Raw genomic sequence first — 25151 nt, forward strand, 5'->3', positions numbered from 1 at the left:
CTTGGACCACCCTTTTCATCCATTCTTGCATCCTGAGATGTAACCTTCAACCTCTGTTCTTCACCTCCTACTTTCTCCTTTCAAATATTCAAATCCTCTTGGAAAGACCGTACCAACCCTTTAAGAGAAAAAGTAAGAATGTTTGGGAATCACTTTATATGTGATCTCTGTCTGCCATCCTAATACCCAATCATGAAATTACATGATGACTGTAATGTGCTTGAGTTGCACTGTTTATTCTTGTCTGGCTTTGTGTATCATGACATTCAAAGGGATCATATTCCTGCAAATCTTAAATAAAGCACTTGACACAATGAATGGTGACACTGTATTTATTTATATAATTTATTTGTTGAATGTATTTATAATAATTTGCACTTAAGTTTAGTTTGTTCCTTCATTTGCAAAATAAATATTAAATACATTTCTTTGAAAGCACCACATACGCCGATATTACAGTAAAGGAGTTGTAAAAATAATTTCAATGTATCACAAAATACTTTATGTGAGCATCTCAAACACTGATATTACAGTAAAAAAGTTCTTAAAACAGTTTCAATGAAATACAAAACATGTTAACTGAGCACCTCAAACACTGATATTACAGTAAAGAAGTTGTAAAAATAGTTGCACTGTAGCTCAAAACATTAAACGTGAGGACTACAAACACTGATAGAACAGTAAACAAGTTGTGAAAATAGTTTCAATGTATCGAAATACCTCATTTCACTTCACTGAGAACATGTTTCTTTAGTATTCATAGATCTTACATCTTACAGATGGAAAATGTCACTTACACAGTAAGCATTTCTTCTTGGCATGTAGTGCTGTAGATTCATATGGTTTCCATAGTCCTGCCATATTGTGTTGTGTCAGGATGTTTTCAAGTTGTTTTTCTTTTAAGAAGTCTAATTAGTCACGTAGTAAGGCTGTCTCCTCCATTTGATTATATTGTGCATGGGAATGGACTGTATTGTCAGGGAGCTGCCTCACTTAATGTCATACAAACAGCATCTCACCCATCCCACTTGTTCTCAATGGGGTTCCCTTATAGACTTTGTAATCATCACTTAATGTACCTTAGCATACTTATTACTACCTCATCAACTTCCTGCCTTCTTCCCATCATCCTCACACCTTCTGCTGTCACACCATGAATAAGACGGAGCACATTATATTAAGTTCAGCGTTAGCGATGCATGATTTTTGAGAAAACAGTCCAGGAACAGCCATGTGGTGCAGGAATAAATATGAATGTCATGGGAGGATTAATGGATTGGCCCACCATAGAGCTACGATTATGCCTTACACTACGATTAAATGCGAGGAATAACAGGCCACGTGGCGTAGCAAAAAAAAGCGACACACAAACTGAACATTTCTCTATTATTTGTGAACAAGATCTATTAAGGTGAAGAAGGTGTAAATCAATGTGAATAAAAGTCTGCAATTTTGAATGTTAAATGCTCAAAAAATTTAGAACTTATTAAAATATATGGTTCTGGATGTTGAGTTATGTAAGAATCTGCAAACTGAGGCATGATCGCATGTCCCCCTGAAGACGAAGATACGTTCAGATATCTCCACTATCAACTTTCGATGCTACTTTCTGTGCCTACCATGGTGAAATATGAAGGAAGATTTGACGAAGTTGACAACTTGTTACAAGAAATAAAGTCTCTTTCCTGTAGGGTTGTTGGATTTTCAGGCCATTACACAGATGTTTCCAACATGGGACGTATTAATCGATCAGTGTTAAGGAGTAGATGCAAAATACATACGTATATGTACAAAATACATACTCTAGATAACCTTGGGATGATCGCACGTCCCCCTGAAGACGTTCATACGTTCAGATGTCTCCACTATCAACTTTCGATGCTACTTTCTGTGCCTACCATGGTGAAATATGAAAGAAGATTTGAGCAAGTTGACAACTTGGAACGAGACATGAAGTCTGATTCCTGTAGGGTGTTTAGATTTGCAGGCCATTAAATAAGGTAAAAAGGAATTGTAAAGTATGAGTCCATAGAGGGAGACTGAGAAACGTCAGCCACATGCAAGGAAGGCTGTAGAAGCACAAACACAAACTACACGCAAACTTGGTGACGTACTTACAAAAAATAAGAACACAGGGCTCTTACGAGGCCCTGTAATTGGAATGAGCAAGTTGACATTTCCTGTTGCTTAAGTTGGAAGAAGACTTGAGCAAGCTGACAACTTGGTACATGACATAAAGTCTGTTTCCTGTAGGGTGATTGGATTTCCAACCCATTATACAGAGTGGGAGTCGGAGTCCGGAGTGGGAGCCTGAGAAACAGCTACCACATCCAAGGCAGACAGCAAGTGAGCAAATTAGTTACTCCCGACTCTGGGTGGTAGGGATGAAAAAATGACAACATCAAGCTCTTTTCAGTCCCTGTAATTGGAATGAGCAAGATGATATTTCATGTTGCTTAAAAAATAAAGTGGCTTTTTATACTGGCTCTTTTTTAATATTGTTGCAATTTTGTTAAGCATTTCATTGAACACGAATGCAAAATAAGGTAAAAAGGTATTGTAAAGTATGCTGCCTTTTTAAATAAAGTTAGATCTTTTTAAATGTAGGTGTGTGTGTGTGTTAAAATGGAAACATGAAAGAAGATTTGAGCAAGTTGACAACCTGGAACAAAAAATAAAATATCCTCTAACTTTTGGAAAAGATGGAAGACGCCTTGGCCATCGCCAAGAATACACCCGATAACGGTGCTGCCTTTTTTAATAAAATGAAAACTTTTTAAATGTAGGTGTGTGGTTGTGTGCATGTTACAATGGAAAAGTATTTGTAAGAGTTTCATTAAAATACATACAAAATTTATACTGTAGATAACCTCGGGACCATCGCATGTCTCCCTGAAGACCTTGAAACGTTCAGATGTCTCCACTATCAACTTTCGGTGCTACTTTCTGTGCCTACCATGGTATCAAAAAACAACAATACTGGGCTCTATCGAGGGCCTGTAATTGGAATTAAAATTGACAACCACATCCATCTAAGGCAGCAGACGTGCAAATTACCCACCGCCTTGTCGGGAACGTACTTACCAAAAACAACAATACTGGACTCTATCGAAGGCTTTGAATTAGAATTAGAATAAGAATTGGCAACCACATCCAACAAAGTCAGCAGACGTGCAAATTACCCACTGCCTTGTTGGGGAAGTAGTTACCAGAAACAACAATACTGGGCTCTATCGAGGGCCTGTAATTGGAATTAGAGATGGAATAAGAATTGGCAACCACATCCAACGAAGGCAGCAGACGTGCAAATTACCCACTGCCTTGTCGGTAACGTGGTTACCAAAAAGAACAATACTGGACTATTTCGAGGGCCTGTAATTGGAATTAGAATTAGAATTGGTAACCACATCCAACTAAGGCCTTTTAAATGTTTGATTTTCCAGGCCATTAAACAGAGTGAGAGTTGGAGTCCACAGTGGGTGCCTGACAAACTGCTACCACATTAAAGGAAGGCAGCAACTGTTGAGGATGTAGTTACCAAAAATAACAATACTGGGCTCTATCAAGGGCCTATAATTGGAATTAGAATTAGAATTGGCAACCACACCCAACAAAGGCAGCAGACGTGCAAATTACCCACTGCCTTGTCGGGGATGTAGTTAGCAAAAACAACAATACTGGACTCTATCGAGGGCCTGTAATTGGAATTAGAATAAGAATTGGCAACCACATCTAACGAAGGCAGCAGACGTGCAAATTATCCACTGCCTTGTTGGGGATGTAGTTACCAAAAACAACAATACTGGAGTCTATTGAGGGCTTGGAATTAGAATTAGAATAAGAATTTGCAACCATATCTAATGAAGGCAACAGACGCACACATTACCCACATCCTTGTCGGGAAGCAGTTACCAAAAAAAAAACAATATTAGGCTCTATTGAGGGCTTGGAATTAGAATTAGAATAAGAATTGGCAACCATATCCAACGAAGGCAGCAGACGCACAAATTGCGCACTATCTTGTCGGGGAAGTAGTTACCAAAAACAACAATACTGGACTCTATCGAGGGCCTGTAATTGGAATTGGAATAACAATTGGCAACCACATCCAATGAAGGCAGCAGACATGCAAATTACCCACTGCGTTGTCGGATATGTAGTTACCAAAAACAACAATACTGGGCTCTATCGAGAGCCTGTAATTGGAATTAGAATTGATAACCACATCCAACGAAGGTAGCAGATGCGAAAATTACCCACTGCCTTGTCGGAGAAGTAGTTACCAAAAACAACAATACTGGGCTCTATCAATGGCCTGTAATTGGAATTAGAATCAGAATAAGAATTGGCAACCACATCCAACGAAGGCAGCAGACGCGCAAATTACCCACCTCCTTGTCCGGGACGTAGTTACCAAAAATAACAATACTGGGGTATATTGAGGGCTTGTAATTGTAATTAGAATTGGCAACCACATCCAACGAAGGCAGCAGGCGCGCAAATTACCCACTGTCTTGTCAGGGACATAGTTACCAAAAAACAACAATACTGGACTATATTGAGGGCCTGTAATTAGAATCACAATTGGCAACCACATCCAACTAAGGCAGCAGACGTGCAAATTACCCACTGTTTTGTCGGGGAAGTATTTACCAAAAACAACAATACTGGACTATATCGAGGGCCTGTAATTGGAATTAGAATTAGAATTGGCAACCACATCCAACTAAGGCCTTTTGGATGTTTGGTTTTCCAGGCCATTACACAGAGTGTGAGTTGGAGTCCACAGTGGAAGCCTGACAAACGGCTATCACATCCAAGGAGGGCAGCAACTGTCTGCGATGTAGTTACCAAAAACAACAATACTGGGCTCTATCGAGGGCCTGTAATTGGAATTAGAAATAGAATAAGAATTGGCAACCACATCCAACAAAGGCAGCAGACGCGCAAATTACCCTCTGCCTTGTCGCGGACGTAGTTATCAAAAACAACAATGCTGGGCTCTATAGAGAGCCTGTAATTAGAATTAGAATAAGAATTGAAAACCATATCCAACGAAGGCAGCACACGCGCAAATTACCTTATGCCTTTTCGGGGAAGTAGTTACCAAAATCAACAATACTGGACTCTATTGTGTGCTTGTAATCAGAATTAGAATAAGAATAAGAATTGCAACAACATCCAACGAAGGCAGCAGACGCGCAAATTACCCACTGCCTTGTCGGGGAAGTAGTTACCAAAGACAACAATACTGGGCTCTATCGAGGGCCTGTAATTGGAATTAGTATTGGCAACCACATCTAACGAAGGCAGCAGACGCGCAAATTACCCACTACCTTGTCGGGGAAGTAGTTACCAAAAACAACGATACTGGGCTCTATTGAGGGCCTGTAATTAGAATTAGAATTAGAATTGGCAACCACATCAACGCAGGCAGCAGATGCGCAAATTACCCACTGCCTTGTCGGGGACGTAGTTACCAAAAAATTATTATTGAAATAATAAGGTCTGCATAATCGGGACGGATTTCCGCATGCGGAGTTGATGGTGCTGTGGAAGTGCTGGCTACAGCTGGTGGAGGGTCTTCCCGCAGCCTGTCACATGCAGCTCTTGCATAATTGCGGGGATGAAGAGTCTTCACATGTTTTACCATGTTGGCAGTTCCAAATGAATATTTTTTATGATAGCAGTTAAGATGTGCAGATAATAATGCACAGAGTCAAGCATTAAGGTTGATACCATGCTTACCTCATCATTAAAAAGAAGTTTCATTTTCTTCAAGAATCTTGGAACTTCCCAACAAGCTTCTCCAGATAGCTTGTGGTATTTTAATTTGTTTTAATGGTCTACTGATAGCATTAGTAAACAATGTAAAGTAATTCCTTTAATGTTGTGTGCTGCCAAACCAGTTGGAGCAATGACAACACAAGACAAATGCGACTCAGTTGTTTTCTGTAGATAACTGGTGATTACTTTAATTAAGAAACTTTTTCCTGTTCCAGCTTGTCTAGTCACGTACATTCGGATCGGTTGAAATGATGTGCATGAGCACTCTTTTCATGAAGTAATCCATGGTCAATCTGTTCTCTCACTTGGTCATATATTTGTTTTTGCTCAACATTTAGTTCTTCACAAATTGGCGTCATCTCCCCCTTAAAAACCTACAAAGCTATACGTTTGTGCATTCTGCGATGATGCGTGACCATTGTAACAATGACTGCAAAGCGTGCTTCAATTTCATGTTGCAGTAAGACCTAGACTCACCCAAATGATTCTTCTAGATTTGGAGTATAGACTTGCAGATGATAAGCGATCTGAGCATTCATACGCTCCGATTCCTCGATGATATAATATCTTCAAATTGTAACTGTATAATTTCTTACTTAGACTCTTCTAGTGGGAAATCTCTTCCCACTTTTCCTTCAATTCTGTATTTTTTGATTTTGTTACATAGGATGTTATATATCGAGCAACAGCAATGGAATTGTCCGCAATGTATTGAATATTCATGTTAGCATTCCACATGGACAGAATAACGGGATTATAATCATTTATATATTTTGTCTCTTCACTTCTTCTCAAATTATAGGTATTCTTTGGACACTTTCTTGTCAAGGTAATTCTCATAGGTGACATAAAACGGTTTACTCTTCATTCGGATATTACAGGACGTGGAAAACCGAAACGAAATTTGGTATAAAACTTTTCCTTTGACTTGAAATTTTGACGACAGTATTTCCCACAACGATGGGTGTGGAATCGTAAGACTTGTTGTTTTAAGTTGTTTTCTTCTGTGCTTTTGGACATAGCACATGTGGCATATTGTTCAATAAAAGACAAAACAGTATCATCTGAATCTGTTCCGAATTTAGGGACATCCTTGATCTGTATCAGCATATGTATATGAGGACTACCTCTTGCTTGAAACTCCTTTCTCCAAAAGAAATCCACAACTTCTCCAAGAGGAGTTTTTTTATTACAGATAAAACACATCATAGCTTCAAATCTATGATTAAAAAACCTGCATACATTAACTGGATCCAGAGAACACAACTGTCCAGGTGTCTTGTATTCAATATTTTCTAGATTTTGAGATCTACTACAAGTTAGTCCTGTAAAAGGACAACCAGTATTTAAAACTCTTGAACATGAAGATACCAGAAAGTCTTTGGGTAGCATTGGAAATATTAACATTTGGTTATTACAAATATGCGATAGGCAAATGATGCTGATTATGGAACTATTCTTTAAGATATAAGAATTGGAAAAGTGGCTGAACCTGGCAAACAAGGTTTACAGAGAAAATTACTTTCCAATTTGTTTGCAAATGAAAATATTGTTCCTGAGAAAAGATATATGAGAATTGCAGATAACAAATCTGTAATCTGCTTAATGCCAACACTGCGTGAATGTTCTATATTCAATGACGACATTTTAAAGTTGGAAAATGTAAAAATTATGAAATTGGAAGCTATTGATAAAATAGAGCATGAAGGAATCACTAATATTTTGACAGAAAAGTTGAAGAGGAAATTGAAATCTTTAGAGAAATCGATATCTAAAACTGGTGGTTTAGAAAATAATCTATATGTATCTATAAACTGTTGGGAAATTTTACGACATAATTTGAATGTGGAAAAAGGTTTAGTAAATGAAGCAATTGGTAAACTTGTTGATTTCATGGATTATCTAAATAGAGATGGTATTGAATTTTTGAAAATCAAATTTGATCAAATTGAAGAAGTACAACAATTTAGTTGTTGTTCAGCTCGGTTTTTGGAATCGATAAAATATCAGCTTTGTGCTGTTGACTTATGTAAGAAACTGGAAACAGTTTCAATATCTGGGACATTATTAGTGTCAGCATCTATTCTTTGAATGTTAATTAACATGTGTCCTCCTGCCTACCCCGCCAACACCTGTGGTTGTATCATGTTATTATTTATTTCACATACGCATTGACAACTCTATCTTACACGTACTTACTGCATTATCAAACTTGGTGTGAATAGAAACAATGGAGTAGATGCCCACACAGAATAAAAAAGAAGAGGATGAGTGACCTTCCTCGCAATTTGAAAGACTTCTTCAAAGAAATACTATTTATGATAATCCGGACACAACACTAGATGGCAGGAGTATGCAGAACATGTAATTTTACAGCTGGCATGCGATCACATCTTTACATTCTTAATACATATATTTGTTACATTTGTAACCTCAAAAAGGTAACTAACCGCCATATTCATGAAAATCGGCATTTGCGATTCTGAAATAGCGAAAATTAGCGAATCGCTATTCAGAAATCGCAAATCCGAATTCATGAATAATTGCGATTAAAAAAAGCGATTCGCACGCGATCGCAAAATCCGATAGCGATCCGATTGAAATTGCGATTAATCGCAGATTAATCGCTATTTCCGCCTACCCGCGCCTGGACTGCGATCTCGCAAATAGCGATATCGCTATTTGCGAAATCGCTATTTGCGAGATCGCAAACTCGCGAGATCGGGAAAACGGGAAGTCGCATTTCGAGCCCAGTGATGACATCACAACCAGGAAGCTGCTGGTTCCCACCACCATTTTGCACATTGAGGCACAGAGAGAGGGAGCACATAGGAGAGCTGCAGCACATCTTGGCAAGTACACTGATCCACAGATCCAAAACCCATAACATGGCTGAGGAAGCTGCACCTGGGACCAGCAGCTCGTCTGGGAGAAAGAGAAAACTCAAATTCTCCGAGCAGGAGCTGGAACACCTAATCGAGGGTGTTGTGGCCAACCACGACCAACTGTTTGGCGCTAATTCACGGAGGGTCCCAGAAATGGAGAAGCGGCGCATATGGCAGGGGATAGCCTCAGCAGTGAACTCGGTGGGAGTGGCGGCCAGGTCCCTGGAAGAACTCAAAAAGCGGTGGTACGACCTCCGAGGCCGTGCCAAGGAGAAGGTGGCGGCGCGCCTTGGGGAGTCCTCAGGCACAGGAGGAGGAGGACCAACGGTACCACCAAACACCGCCCTGGAGGACCAGGTTGAGAACACCCTGGAGAGGGAGGCCTGTGTGGGTTTCACTACACTGGACTCATCCCGCCCCACACAAGACACCCAAGGTAAGTGGCATGCGACTGCGACCCTGCCCCCTATGGATGTCCATGACCAAATAGGCTCCCCCAATGTCCCATAGGCATGCCATAGTTGCACATCAAGGAATGTCCTGAAGCATTGTGGGAGATGTAGTCTGGCCACAATGTTGTAGTACCACAATGCAGCCAGTCAGGTCCCAATGCACACAAAGCCACTGCCATTCAGGGAATGTCACCCAGCATGCATGTAGCAACTGCACGTCTGCCAGATGCATGCAACTAATGGTCCACCACTTACCCCCACAGGTGGCGATACCAGTGACAGTGACAGGCTGGAGATCGACGAGGGCGTCCCGGAGGTGGAGGTGCCAACACCTACCCAGGCACCAGCCCCTGCCGCTGCATCTGCACCAGCAGCAACTACCACCAGCAGCGTCCCCCCTGCAACTGGTGCAGCGCCCACATCCGCTGCCATGGCAGCCCCCATTGTGCCTCCTGCCACCGCTGCTCCTCCCAGAGCCGCAGCCAGGTCAGTCACTCCTGTGGCCCCTGCATCAACTGCTACTGCCACACCAGCAGGCACACCCCCTGCGACTAGCTCACCTCCAACACCGGCGGCCTTACCCCCAGCAGCTGTCGCCTCAACATCCGGGGCTGCGCCACTGTCCACTCAGCGGCCAGCCTCACAATCAGGCCAGCAGGGCAGGCGTGGCAGGTCACGCCAGCGCTCCACAGCAGCTACCAGGCGGGCCAATGCTGATGGACTGGCGCGGCTCAGCATCGGGAGACGGATGCTGCGCATACACCAGCGCCAGGCTCAGCAGCAGGGAGCAATTCAGCTCCAACTACACAATATTGGCCGCAAGGTGGCATCTGTTGCTGGCCACATTGAAGGCATGAGGGCCGACCTGGCCAGTGTGGGAGATGGAATGGCCCGCATTGCTGCAGCCGTGGAGGCCAACACCCGTGCCATGCTGAGAGTGCGCAGTGGGCAACGCCGGCACCACCGCCAACTATTGACCCGGCTTGGCACTTACAGCAGGGCAAGCTATGTGTCGGCAAATGCGACATCTCTTTTGGGGCGACGCAGTCTGACCCAGCAGCACGCTATCATCCAGTGCAGTGAGGACATGACGAGGGTGCTGGAGACCCTCACCACAGCCGTCGTTGCTCTTCACCCTCCACCTATTCCATCTGTTGTGGGGGGTGATGATGCGAGTGAGGGGGCGTCCAGCCTGAGCTCACAATCTGCCTCACAGGCCCCACTACCCACCCGCAGCACCAGGACCCCCCCATTGCCTGAAGCCCCGGAGGAGGAAGCCCCTCAGAGGTGCTATGGAGGAACACGCAATAGGCACACCTAGAGAACTGTACTTCACCAATGGCACAGGCTGAGGTCAAGCCTGCCATGCACTCAAGCACAGCAGTACGGCGTAATACTGTTTGTAGGACTAATTTGGACAGAACCCTTATATTTCATTTTGTGAATATAACAAGTACATTTATTTTGCTATTTGGACAGAACCTTATATTTCATTTTGTGAATATAACAAGTACATTTATTTTGCTATTTGGACAGAACCTTATATTTCATTTTGTGAATATAACAAGTACATTTATATTGCTATTTGGACAGTACCTCATATTTCATTTTGTGAATTTAACAAATACATTTATTTTCCTACACACATTAGCGTTGTGTCATCATTACATTTTGCATGCATTGTTTATTTGTGGGGTGAAGGAAGTGGTTGTACTAGAAACTGTTCACTGTGATGTGGTTGTGACGTCTGTGCCCTTCTGCTGGGTTCTCCCCTTGTGCATGGTGCGCATGTGCGGGTGGCCGGTTGTCCCCCTCAGATTCACTGCCAGAGATGTCAACAGGTATCCGGCGCTTGGTTGCAATGTTATGTAGTATTGCGCAGACAGCCACTATGCGGCAGCACTTTTCAGGACTGTAATACATGGCCCCACCTGTCTTGTGCAGTATGCGGAACCTGCTCTTGAGCAGGCCAAATGTCCTTTCTATGCAATTCCTTGTCCGTATGTGTGCAATATTGTAGCGCCGTTGCTGGGGTGTAGCAGGTTTGAGGTATGGGGTCAGGAGGTATTCACGGAGGGCGTAGCCACTGTCACCTGAATGAGAGGAGCAGATCGTGATTGCCTGTGCTGCGCTGTTACATCTTTGCAATGTGACATTTCAATCAAAGTGTACTTACCAAGTAGGTGTCCTTCCCCAAACTCTCCCCTGACCAGTCGTGTGTAGAGTCCGCTGTGCCGGAAAATGAAGGAGTCATGGGTACTCCCTGGGTACCGTGCGACGATGTCAGTGATGTGTGTCTTGGCATTGGAGACCATCTGGATGTTGAGGGAGTGGTAGCACTTTCTATTGCGGAACATATACTCCATGCCAGCTGGTGGGCAGATGGCGACGTGGGTACAGTCTATACATCCGAGCACATGTGGAAAATGGGCTACATTGTAGAATTGTAGCTTTGTCATGTCCAATTCCTGTTGGCTGGCGGGGAATTTGATGTGACGGTGTAGCTGGGTGAGCATGGCGTCAACAAAAGTGTGGAGGCAGCGTGACATGGTGGGCTGGGATATTCCCCCAGCAGCCGCTACTGCCCCCTGGAAACTTCCGGAGGCCAGGAGGTGCAGGCTACACAATACCTGCACATGTGTAGGCACAGCATTGGTACGGCTTGTTGGGTGCTGCATCAGGGGGTCAAGGTCCTGTATTAGCTGCATTATCATTTCCCCATTCAGCCTGTATTTCGCATATATCTGCTCCCTGGTTTGGCCCAGCAAGGTGACCCGCTGGCGGAATATCCTGTCCTGGATCCTGCGTCTCCTCGGTGCTAATCGCTGTAGCCTGCGACGCCTCACCACCATGTACATTCCTGGCATTGTGGGACTCCTAATGCTGCTGCTGCTGATGGTCCTTATGTGTGATTGGTCAGGCTAGTACCTGTTGGTGATAGGACAACGGTTTTTTGAAAGTTTTTTTTCCATGGCTTTCATGGTTACCACCTGCTTTGAGTTGTCCTTATTTTGCGCCGTGCAAAATGCGATTTTTGGGTTTTTCGCTAATTGCGATTTTTCTTGAATACCGATTGCGATTTTGTTTTGTGAATTCGCTATTATTTTCGCAGATTCCGTGGTGTGTCGCTATTTCCGAATCGCTAATGCTCAGCGGCAGGGATTCTGCGAATATATTAGCGAATTCGCAAATATGTGTTTGCGAATTCGCTATTTTGTTGTTGAATGCCGATTACGGAAATTGCGCACGCATTTGCGTTTTCGCAGCGATTGCGGGCGCAATTTCACTTCATGAATCAGGCTGTAAGATCTTGCATTCGTTTTGATACATTCAAAGTAAGTAGACCTATCAGCAGCATTCTAAACATTGAGCCCATGGGAAGAAAGTGAAAATGAGTTTGTTACTCTATTTGCATTGTATAAAGGTCAATAGCTTTTTGTTATGCTAACTTAATTTTATTTACATAGTAAACATAGTGAACTGTCATCAGTCAGTGGCAAAGTGGTGTTGAGTCCATCACTAGGAAGGGTGCATAGCTAGTGTACCAACATGGCAGACGCATCTCATAAAAGACCCTTACCATAAAGTTTTCTGTATAAATTGCTGAAGCTTTTGGTTTGCAGACACCAAAATACTTTTGCAGAGACTCTAAATGTAAAAAAGATGTACATTAGTGCATCATAACACCAATGCTAACCATTGAAAACTTAATTTGCAATATATTGTACATGTTCGCAAGTGTTTTCAAATCAAGGAAAGGAGACAGTCACAACTGTTCCAAAGAAATTTTAATGGGTAGACATTGAACATAATTGAAAATTCACAAACATAATGAAAATAACAGTAACTATTGTTCGCAATAGGATTGGGGCTGAAAAGCAATCATAGGTTTCAGAGCAACCATGTTAGGACCATAGCAGTGGTCAGACAAAATCATGTGCAAATAGCAATATGCTCCCGATGGGCTTTATAGATACGTTCGGTAGATGTTCACAAATGTCATCCCTAAAAACCGTCTTTTGCTATTTATGAGTATTGTAAAAAAGTAAGATATTAAGATAAAGTAAAGTATCTTTAACAAATTAAGATTTAAAAACCCATAATGGAAGTATCATTACCAGCATGCAAAAAACACCAGAATTGTAGCCGTCCTGTTGCTTTTGGTTACATTCTATGACTAACTGCCATTAGTCATAGTCTGGACACTTCAATTACTGTAGGAAAACCCTTTCGAGACATACAAATTAAATATTAGCTTTTTTTATTTCATAAAGAGAAATCATATTGACAATTTTATATGTATGCAATATAAGAAATAATAAAGAGATAACAGAGATTTTTTTAGGGAAAAGTTACCTTCAATATAGTAAAAACTCTTGATAAGTCTCAATTTTGTTACTGAGTGAACCATGAGCGATTATTGTCTTGGTTACAGGTTTCAAAATCTATAAAAAAAGAAAAATACAGAAAATAGTTTTTGGGTATGGAGAGTTTACATTTCATGGTATAGATGTCTACTCTAGATACATTCCAAAATCATTTAAAAATATTAGCCTTTAGATTATTTGAAAAAAAAAATTGTCACTTTAAACTATTACAACCAGTCATATTTTCCAACAATAACTTTCGAAACAGACTGATAAATGTTGAAAAACTTGCAGTTACCAGAAGTATCCAATATTTGTCGAGCAAAGAACAATGTCCATTTTCTCAAAAGGTACCTGTAGAGTTAAAATACAATCATGAATAACTTTACATTACAACCCAAATACATACGTTTAGACTTACAACAATTCGAAAACGTGAATATCAATAAAATATATGTTCAAAATAAACAAACTTCCCTTGAAAAACATCTTACATTTGTCATAGTCTCTAAACATTAGTTGATTCTACTCTCAAACATTAATTCAAAGAAGCATTAACCTTCAATGTTAATTTGCACCTGTAACACTGAAAAGTCATATAACAGATATGAATATTTACCCAAAAAGCAGAAGAGTGATATTTGCCTAGGAATATTCCAGACAACACTGTTGCTGAGATTGCTTAACATGAAGGTTAAAATAAAAAGTTTTCAGTACACAAATTACATTGCTGCCTGAATAATTTGCATCGCGCTAACTCCGCATACCTCCGCCGATTTAAAATTACCGATTTGCATTTTATTTATTAATTTGCGCCGCTCCGCTGCTTGCCCTTGCCGCTGCTGCCTGCCTGGCACCACATTTCCCACTGCCGCTCTGCGCTGCGTGTTACTGTGTTCAAAAGTGCAGCTGACCGACCCTACGAGGCCACCGGCCATTTTGCTGTTGTTGTTTTGGTCGCCCTGCCCTAGTCTCCACCCCGCTCCCGCCTTCCCAGCTGACCCGCCCTCGCCCCTCCCCCCTCGCCACCATATATGACAGTAGTTCCCGCGCGCAGCGTTCACGCGCAGCGACCGCGCCCTATCCGCGCCGAAGGTGCGCCAAAGGTAAGCCCGTCTACGCCCGTCCGCGCCTGGACCGCGCCCAGCGCCAGACCCCCTGGCCCTCGCGCAGCCCCGCTCCCCCGCGTTACCTACGATACCGCCACCCTTTCAGCCCTTAACCCCGGCCGCTCCCTCAACTGCTTCCAAGCCGCTCCTGGACACACCCATGGACCATTCGCCTGCTACTCCTGCAAATTCTGCTGCACCGACACCATCTCCGCTACGACCGCACCACAGATTCCTGACCCCAACCACCTACAATGCATCCTGCTCAACACCCGCTCGATCCACAGACACGCCATCGACCTATGGAATCTATTAGACACCATCACTCCAGACGTCGCCTTCCTAACGGAAACATGGATGAACGCTTCCTCCGCCCCAGACATAACCATCGCTATCCCTGATGACTATAAGATCACACGCAAGGACCGCACCGACCACACAGGAGGAGGAATCGCTATCGTCCATAAGAAATCCATCCGCATCTCTACCAGCTCTGACGCCAACCTCGTCAACTCAGAACACCTTCACTTCCAAATCCACATCGACCCCAAGACTACTCTCAGAGGCACCCTCCTCTACAGACCACCAGGACCCCGCGCAAAATTCAGTGAAGACATCACGGACTTCATCATCCCACACGCGCTCCCCTCCAAAGACTACATCCTTCTGGGAGACCTCAACTTTCACCTCGAAAAGATCAACGACCGCAACTCCGCAACCCTCTTAGACAACCTCGCCAACCTCGGACTTAAACAACTTGTCACTACCCCCACCCACATCGCAGGTCACACACTCGACCCCATCTTCACCTCCAGCAACCATGTCTCCTTCAGCCACACTACGGATCTCCTCTGGACTGACCACAGCTGCGTTCACTTCACCTACAACAAGCCGAAACCCATCATCCACCTCCAACCAACCCTACAGAGAAACTGGAACAAAATCACCACGGATCAGATCTCCGCATCACTCCTTCGAACCTCCCCAGCCCTCTCTTCTAACGCCAACGAAGCCGCCTCCAACCTCACCCTTTGGTTATCTAACACCGCCGACTCCTTAGCACCGCTTAAAAAACGTCAACACAAACTTGGAAACAAGAAGGCCTCATGGTTCAACGATGATCTCAAGAAGTCCAAGAAACTATGCCGCTCCCTCGAAAAGGCCTGGAAAAAAGACCCATCCACCAGCAACAAGTACGCCTTCAAAAGCACCACCCGCACTCACCACCAACTGATCCGAAAAGCCAAGAAATCAGCATTCAAGGACCGACTTGACAACAACGCCCACAACAGCAAGGAACTTTTCAACATCGTCAAGGAATTCTCCAACCCATCGGCCAACTCCAACGACATCACCCCCTCTCAAACCCTCTGCGACTCCCTAGCTTCTTTTTTCCACAACAAGATTGCTGACATCCACAACAGCTTTGACAACCAACCCGGAAGTCATCCCACCCTACCATCTGCTGACCATCCTCCCCCCGTGAACACCCTTAACGCCTGGAACCCAATCTCCACTGAGGACACCATCCGCCTGATGAATTCCATCCACTCTGGATCCCCCACAGACCCATGCCCCCACCACATCTTCAACAAAGCTGACTCCATCATAGCACCGCACCTCCGAGACGTCATCAACGGCTCCCTCAACTCGGCTACCTTCCCTGAAGACTGGAAACATGCTGAACTCACCGCCCTTCTGAAAAAACCAACAGCAGACCCCACCGAACTCAAAAACTACCGCCCCATCTCGCTTCTTCCATTCCCGGCCAAAGTCATCGAGAAAGCCGTCAACAACCAGCTCGCCGCCTTCCTCGAAACCAACAAATCCCTTGACCCATCACAATCTGGCTTCCGAGCCAAACACAGCACTGAGACCGCCCTCATCGCAGCAACAGACGACATTCGAACTCTACTGGACAATGGAGACACAGTCGCCCTCATCCTCCTTGACCTCTCTGCAGCATTCGACACAGTCTGCCACAACACCCTTCTACAACGCCTCAATAACATCGGAATCCAAGGAAAAGCACTTGAATGGATCACCTCGTTCCTCACCGGAAGAACCCAAAGAGTCCGCCTCCCACCATTCAAATCCGAGGCCTCTGAAGTCATCTGCGGCGTACCTCAAGGATCCTCACTCAGTCCCACCCTCTTCAACGTATACATGAGCCCCCTCGCGGCCATCGCCCGCCAACACAACCTCAACATCATCTCTTACGCGGATGACACTCAACTGATCCTTTCTCTCACCAAGGACCCCAGCACCGCCAAAACTAACCTACACGAAGGAATGAAAGAAGTCGCCGAATGGATGAAACAAAGCCGTCTGAAACTGAACTCAGACAAAACAGAAGTCCTCATCTTAGGTACATCCCCCTCTGCATGGGACGACTCCTGGTGGCCGGAAGCCCTCGGAAAAGCACCCATCCCAACAGACCACGCACGGAACCTTGGCGTCATCCTAGATTCTTCACTCTCAATGAACAGACAAGTCAGCGCCGTATCCTCTTCCTGCTTTAACATTCTTCGCATGCTCAGAAAAACATTTCGCTGGATCCCCCCCGAAACAAGGAAAACAGTCACCCACGCTCTAGTCACGAGCCGACTGGACTACGGAAACACCCTCTACGCAGGTACCACCGCTAAACTCCAGAAGAAACTACAACGAATCCAAAATGCCTCAGCCAGGTTGATATTAGACATCCCACGCAACGAACACATCTCTGGTCACCTTAAAGACCTCCACTGGCTTCCCGTCAACAAGAGGATCACTTTCCGACTGCTTACCCACGCACACAAATCACTCTACGACATCGGACCAGATTGCCTCAACTCTCGACTGTTCTTCTACACCCCCCCCCGCCAACTTCGCTCTTCCAGCCAAGCCTTCGCCACTGTTCCTCGCATCAACAAGACCACCATGGGAGGCAGATCCTTTTCATACCTGGCTGCTAAAACATGGAACTCACTCCCCGCCTACCTTCGCCTCACCCAGAACCACCTAGCGTTCAGAAAGCAGCTTAAAACATGGATATTCGACAAATAATCCCCCTCCCCTTCCTAAGCGCCTTGAAACCCTCTGGGTATGTAGTGCGCTATACAAATTTTTTTGACTTGACTTGACTTGACTTAAAAAAAGGTACCCTTTTATAGATTACCTTTCACGTACGATTCATAAGACCTCAACATGTTGACATTATATGTCCTACGTAAAGGCATTTTGCTATCATTGGCTAACTTTACATGCTTTCCTTGCATTTCAGAAATAGAGTAGGGTCCAGTAAAGGTGTGCTCCAAAATCCCTCCTTTCCTCGTTGTTCGACTGCAATTTCTTAGAAGCACTAAATCTCCTTCTCTGAAGGTGCACAGCTTATATTTCTTGGAAACTCCCTTTTTATATTTTTCTATCTGCTTTTCTTGGACAAACTTAATATTCTGCTTTGTCCGCTTCCACAATTCTGCTTTTCTAATGTTCTTTTCAGTGATAATGCCTGCATATTTCCTTTCTGTTGGTAGTACAAACTCAAGTCTACGCAATCCATGCTTCTGGACTTTACTGAAACCATCAGGATACACATTACGGGCTACATAATCCAGAAGCTCTTGGTACTTAGTGACATCCATGTCTATTTCACATAAAGATAAACGGGAAAAAAGTGAAGAGAATTGCATGATAGATGTAAGGAACAAATTTTGCATGCTCACATTCAATTACAAAGACATAAATAACTATAAAGGTGTGTGAATACACAATTACTAAAACAACTGTCAGTCCGTCTTCACAGCTCAATCCGCCCACGAACTTTAAGCGAGGGACAGGGACTACCTACCATGACATGCAAGGAAACAATTTCCTGAGCGGGAGAAAACTTACATTAACTTTGGGGTTATGGCCGCATGATTTATAAGACTAGAGGTCTGGGAGGGCCACGTGACACAGCAATAACTGTTACAACCATGCACGCACGATTTAAAAGAATAGAGGCCTGGGAGGAACACTTGACATATCAATATCTATTACAATCATGCATGCACAATTTATAAGAATAGAAGCCTGGGAGAGCCACGTGACGCAGCAACAACTATTACAATCATGGGTGGATTAAGAGGGAGCACATTACATTAAGTTCAGCGTGAGACATGCATGATATTTGTAAAAAGAGGCCCGAAATGGCCACGCGGCTCAGGAATAAATATGAAAGTCAAGGGAGGATTAACTGATTGGCCCACCACAGAACTAGGATTAAACCTTATACTACCATTACATGCGAGGAAGCACAGGGCATGTGGCACAGCACAAAAATGCGACACAGAAATTCACAAGAATCAATTTCCTGAGCGGCAGAAAACTTACATTAACTTCGGGGTATGGTACGCACGATTTATAAGAATAGCGGCTTGGGAGGGCCACGTGACGCAGCAACAACTATTACAATCATGCACGCACGATTTAAAAGAATAGAGGCCTGGGAGGAGCACGTGACGCAGCAATAACTATGATTATCATGCACGCACGATTTAAAAGAATAGAGAGCTGGGAGGACCACGTGACGCAGCAATAACTATTATAATCATACACGCATGATTTATAAGAATAAAGGCCTGGGAGGAGCACGTGATGCAGCAATATTTATTATAAACATGCACACACGATTTATAAGAATAGAGGCCTGGGAGGAGCATGCGACGCAGCAATAACTATTATAATCATGCACGCACGATTTAAAAGAATAGACACCTGGGAGGAGCAAGTGATGCAGCAATAACAATTATAATCATGCAAGCACGATTTAAAAGAATAGAGGCCTGGGAGGGCCACGTGACGCAGCAATAACTATTATAATCATGCATGCACGATTTAAAAGAGTAGAGGCCTGGGAGGACCATGTAACGTAGCAATACCTACTACAATCATGCATGCACAATTTATAAGAATAGAAGCCTGGGAGGGCCACATGACGCAGCAACTACTATTAAAATCACAGGAGGATTAAGAGGGAGCACATTACATTAAGTTCAACGTGAGACATGCATAATATTTGAAAAAACAGGCCAGGAACGGCCACGCGGCTCAGGAATAAATATGAAAGTCAAGGGAGGATTAAGTGATTGGCCCTCCACAGAACTAGGATTAAACCTTACACTACCATCACATGCAAGGAAGCACAGGGCACGTGGCGCAGCACAAAAATGCGACACAGAAATACACAACGATGTACGGGAAGCAATACAGTACACATAGTTACAGTATAGATAATTACATAAACAATGCACATTTTTCACCTTGCAAGGACAGGAAAAAGATGAGGTATGCTCTCGATGAACTCGACGAATGAGGTATGCACTCACACGATTTAATATCATCATCATCGCAGGTTCTTCATCCGCTCAGTACTTGCGGTATGTCTAACTCAGTGACCAAAGAGGCCATGTATGTGGTAGTAGGCCCCCTTGTTCAGTAGTATGGGCCTACATGAAGCTTTTGAAGAACTAGGACGGACCATCACAGCGGTTGGGATGGGAGCAACTCTAAAATGGTATAGAGGACGTGCGCCCTGTCTTTTTAATAGGTAGGGCCACATGTGTAGTGACAGATGTGCTGTATGGGTGTGGTGTGGGTGTATACCAGCCATGCGGGAGTGTGTGTGCCATTCTGACAACTAGACCTGGAACTAAGAAATCACTATAGTGGAAATCTGGGCCATGTAGTGTTGTTGTGTTTTCCTGGTAGCGTAAGAGGAGTGGGCTGGCCTGCCATACACTTGTGCTGCGCAAGGCTCTGAAGCATTATTCCGGAGCTATGAGCATGATTCCGTCGTGAGCTATATGAAAAATCAAGTGATTTGGGTGTCTCATTTTGTAGTGCTGACGTCACCCGGGTCTTAAAAGTAAATGTGTCATTATATCTGTGAAGTTCTACAACTTGGCAAACATGGAAGGTACGGGTATCACTGACTGTATATTCGCTGTACAAACATACATGACATCACGCGGAAGAGCCGATGCGACGCGTAATGTCAAAACGTATCTGTGACGTATGTGCGGGTACGCGTACAGTACGATTGTACTTTCACAGCAATGTGTGAGGATGATACGGGTACCCTACGTTTACCACAAAAAAAATGCAAAAAAAATATAGAAATGTGTTTTAATAAATTGAAAAAAATATAAAATACAAAACATTTTTGATTTTTTTTATTATTTTACATTACAAATATTTAATGTAATTTAAAAAATAAAATAGCTAAACATAATTAATATAAAACTGTAGTAAATTAGTATCAAAAAAATAAATATAACAATACATTTATAAATTGGCATTTACAAAGCCTATGAAATTCACTGAAAAAAACATAGGTTCTCGGCACGTTAAAGTTAAGAATTAGCATTTAGAAAACCTTGCAAATTCACTGAAAAAAACACAGGTTTCAGCCACGTTATAGTTAGGAATTAGAATTTAAAAAACCTTAGAAATTCACTGAAAAAAACATAGGTTTCAGGCACGTTATAGTTAGGAATTATCATTTTAAAACCTTAGAAATTCACAGAAAAAAACATAGGTTTCACACATGTTATAGCTAGCTGGACATTTCACTCATACAAAACCATTGAAATCCCCCTGCTAACTATAACTCGCACGCCCGCAATGCACTGCTGATGAAATCACATAATACATCACTCATGACGTCATCAGTGATGTCATGAGTGATGTCACTTACCATGTCATGAGTGATGTAATATGTGATGACATCAGCGGTACATTGCGGGCGCGCGAGTTATAGTTAGCTGAACTAACTATAACGGGGGAATGTCGATAGTTTTGTATGAGTGAAATGTCCAGCTAACCATAACATGTGTGAAACCTATGGTTTTTTCAGTGAATTTCTAAGGTTTTTTAAATGCTAATTCATAACTATAATGTTCCTGAAACCTATGGTTTTTTCAGTGAATTTCTAAGGTTTTTTTAATGCTAATTCCTAACCATAACGTGGCTGAAACCTATATATATAGGATGATGTCATCAGTGATGCCATTTGAGATGTCATCAGTGATGTCATGAGTGATGTCACTGACCATGTCATGAGTGATGTAATATGTGACGTCATCAGCAGTGCATTGCGGGCACGCAAGTTATAATTAGCTGAACTAACTATAACTGGTTTTGTATGAGTAAAATGACCAGCTAACTATAACTGGTGTGAAACCTATGTTTTTTTCTGTGGGCTCGCTTTAGACTTTATTCGGCAGAGCGAGAAACAACAAACGTTTCGGCGTGGAGCTTGAAAAGTTTGTTGTTTCTCGCTCTGCCGAATAAAATCTAAAGCGAGCCCCCCTACCTTGAGTGCGGTATCTCTTTTTTCCTTGGATATTGGAAGAGAAAGAGAAATATATATATATAATTTTTTTCCTCCAAATTGAACATCGAAGAACCGCCGCACACTTGCTGGGTGGGTGTTGCCACTGACACCGGTGAGTTTGTCGATATAATTTTCCAGCCGCCAAGTGAACAACAAAGCGTGGCGCAGGCTTACGATTTATAGTTAAATTATTTTATTTGATTCTGTTTCCATCGGCAGAAAAACGTGTTTCGGCCATGCTTTATCAATGTCGATGTTTATAATGTTTGTTGAGTTAAATACACATCACTTCCCGCTGTTTTTGTCAGTTGAAATAAAAAGTGGACTGCTCAACAATTTATACTCAGTCCACAATTAATTAACAGCAGCCATTTTAGACTGGATGAAAGGATGATAGTTTGTGTGTCTGTATATAACCAAACATACAAAGGCATATGCTTTATCTTCAATGACTATATAGTCATAGTTCAACCTACTATATCACCCTGTTTTATGTTTTGTTTGTTATCTCACCCTAAATGGGCAATAACCAATTTCAACTTATTTTGTAAAGAATAATAACATTATCATATGTGGGATTCAGACACCAATTAAAAACAAATACATTTCTTTAGATTATCAATTCATGAGGGAGAGGATTACATTCATTTGAAACTCTATGCATGAGACACATTTATGCACAAATTGGTAGCGCTAACCTTGATTGAAGGTCCTTCTTAGTCCACCACATATTGGTTACTTTAAAAGAAACAACAAATACTACAAACCATACACTCCTTTCTCACTAGACCCTATAAAAAACATAACCATTAATTCTACTTTATCATAAATTCATTATTTAATGTTTTTCTTTTTTTCCACTTTTTCATTACATAACTATTTGAATCACTTTTCCTTTCATTGTTTTATTTTTATATGTACAGAATTTTTATTATTTTTCTCATAATATCTAGCCAACGTGTACCGACATTTCTTCTTCACAGTTTAGACCAGCAGGTGCTGTGGTACGTAGCTCTATTATATATTTAGATTCTAACTGTCTGAGAGTTCTTATCCAGTCACCCCCTTCTCCTGAGAGGTGGAACTCGATCCAGACAGAAGAATTTCAATAAATTGATGTTGCTTTTATGTATTTCATCAAAATGCCTCGCCACAGGATAACTGCTATCCTTCTTGGTCATAACACGCATGTGCTCTAAAATCCTCTTTTTGGTCTGATGTATCGTGCTTCCCACATACCGTAGGTTACTCGGACACATCAGACCGTAGACTGTGAAGTCTGAATTACAATTCAATAATTTGGTAACAACTTTGGCTTGATTACTACCAGGAATATTATAGTTATTCACTGTTGCGCTATTCGTACATGCTTTACATTTTAAGCATGAGTAGAATCTTTTAACCTCATGCAGATTAACTTCCTTTTTAGTGAAATGACTATGCACTAGCATATCTTTAAGGGAAATGTTTTTCATATATGTTATGCTAGGGTGTTTGGTTATCTGTTGACCAATAACCACATCTGCCTGGAGTATGTTCCAATGATTTTTTAAGATCTAGCGAATCTGCCCTGAATCTGATGAAAAAGTTAGAATGAGTCTGGTTATAATGTCTGTATTCTCTTGTGGGGGCCTATTTAGAAATTCTTCTCTTCTGCGCCCTTCTGCTCTGGCAACAGCTGTCTCTAAAACTCGTTGTGGATACACTGTTTGTTTAAAGCGACCCACAGCTTCATTTGTAGCTATCTTATAGTCTTCTTTTGTAGTATTATTTCTTTTTAAGCGACTATACTTGCCATACGGATTACTGTTCACTAAACATTGTGGATTCTGACTAGTAAAATGTAGAGTCGCATTACCCGCTGTACATTTGCGAAACAATTTGGTCTTTAATGTGCCATTATCAACGTAAACTAATAGATCCAAGTATGGCACTTCTTGCTTACTAATAGTATTGGTAAAATGAAGATTTACTTCATTATTGTTGAGATAATCGATATATTCCTCTAATTCTTGTCTATTACCTGCCCAGGTAAAGTATATATCATCAATGAAGCAGGTCCAAATTACTATTTTCTGTGCCCAAATTTCATTGGTGCCTGACCATGCCACGTGCTTCTTCCACCAGCCTACGAATACATTTGCGTAGCTGGGGGTGAAGCACATGCTCATTGCAGTACCCTGCCTCTGGATATACAGTTGTTCCCCCAAGGCAAAAATGTTGTTATTGAAACAGAATGATAAAAGTTGGAAAATCATTTGATTATGTTCTGTGTATTTAAGTGGTCTCATTTTTAGGAAGGAGTTAATGGCCACTTCTCCCTGACCATGATTAATACACATATACAGGCTGGGGATGTCTAAGGAAACAAGCAAGAAGGAATCTTCCCAGCTAGTGTTCACAATCACCTTGATAAAATCTGTACTATCTATGATATATGATAGTAAATCAAAGGCGAAAGGGCAGAGGACAGTGTTCAACAAAACAGAGGTATTCTCCAGAACACTACCCCTGGAAGAGACAATTGGTCTCCCAGGAGGTATTTTGTTGTTTTCATGTTATTTTGGGATGTGATAGAAGGTTGGAGTTACAGGATGAGCAACTTTTATAAAATCATAATCATCTTGACTCAGAATCCCCTTATTTTTCCAAAAATCGATAATTCCATACAATTCAAGAACGCTTTGATTGTATTCTTTAGTAGAGATTTTTACATAACAAGTATGATCATTTAATTGTCTCACGGCTTCCATTTCATATGAGGTACTGTCCTGGAGGACAATGTTCCCGCCCTTATCTGACCGCTTTATTACTATTGACAGACCTTCTTGTAGGGCCTTAATCGCTTGCCGTTCTTCCAAGGAAATATTTTGATGTTGTTTCTTTGTTTCCTTTGGGTTAGTTCACAATTTATCCAAGTTTTTAATTACCATCTCATGGAAGTTATCGATCATGTCAAACACAGTTCTTTGAATAAATCTTGATTTCTGCTTCACATTACTGGCAATTCCTGTTTGTACTATTTCAATCTGTTCAAGAAATTCTGTGTCACCTACTGCTTGTATCATGTTGTCATCTTCTGATTCCCCTCCTAGATAATGAAGTGATATCAAAGCTGGTACGTCACTCCCAGTCAATTGATCCATCGGGTCAATTGTCCGGTCTGGATCCCTCAAGGGTCTCAATATTTT

This window comes from Lissotriton vulgaris, chromosome 2_1 (genome assembly GCF_964263255.1).
Source record: "Lissotriton vulgaris chromosome 2_1, aLisVul1.2, whole genome shotgun sequence".
In the NCBI taxonomy this organism is placed as follows: domain Eukaryota; kingdom Metazoa; phylum Chordata; class Amphibia; order Caudata; family Salamandridae; genus Lissotriton; species Lissotriton vulgaris.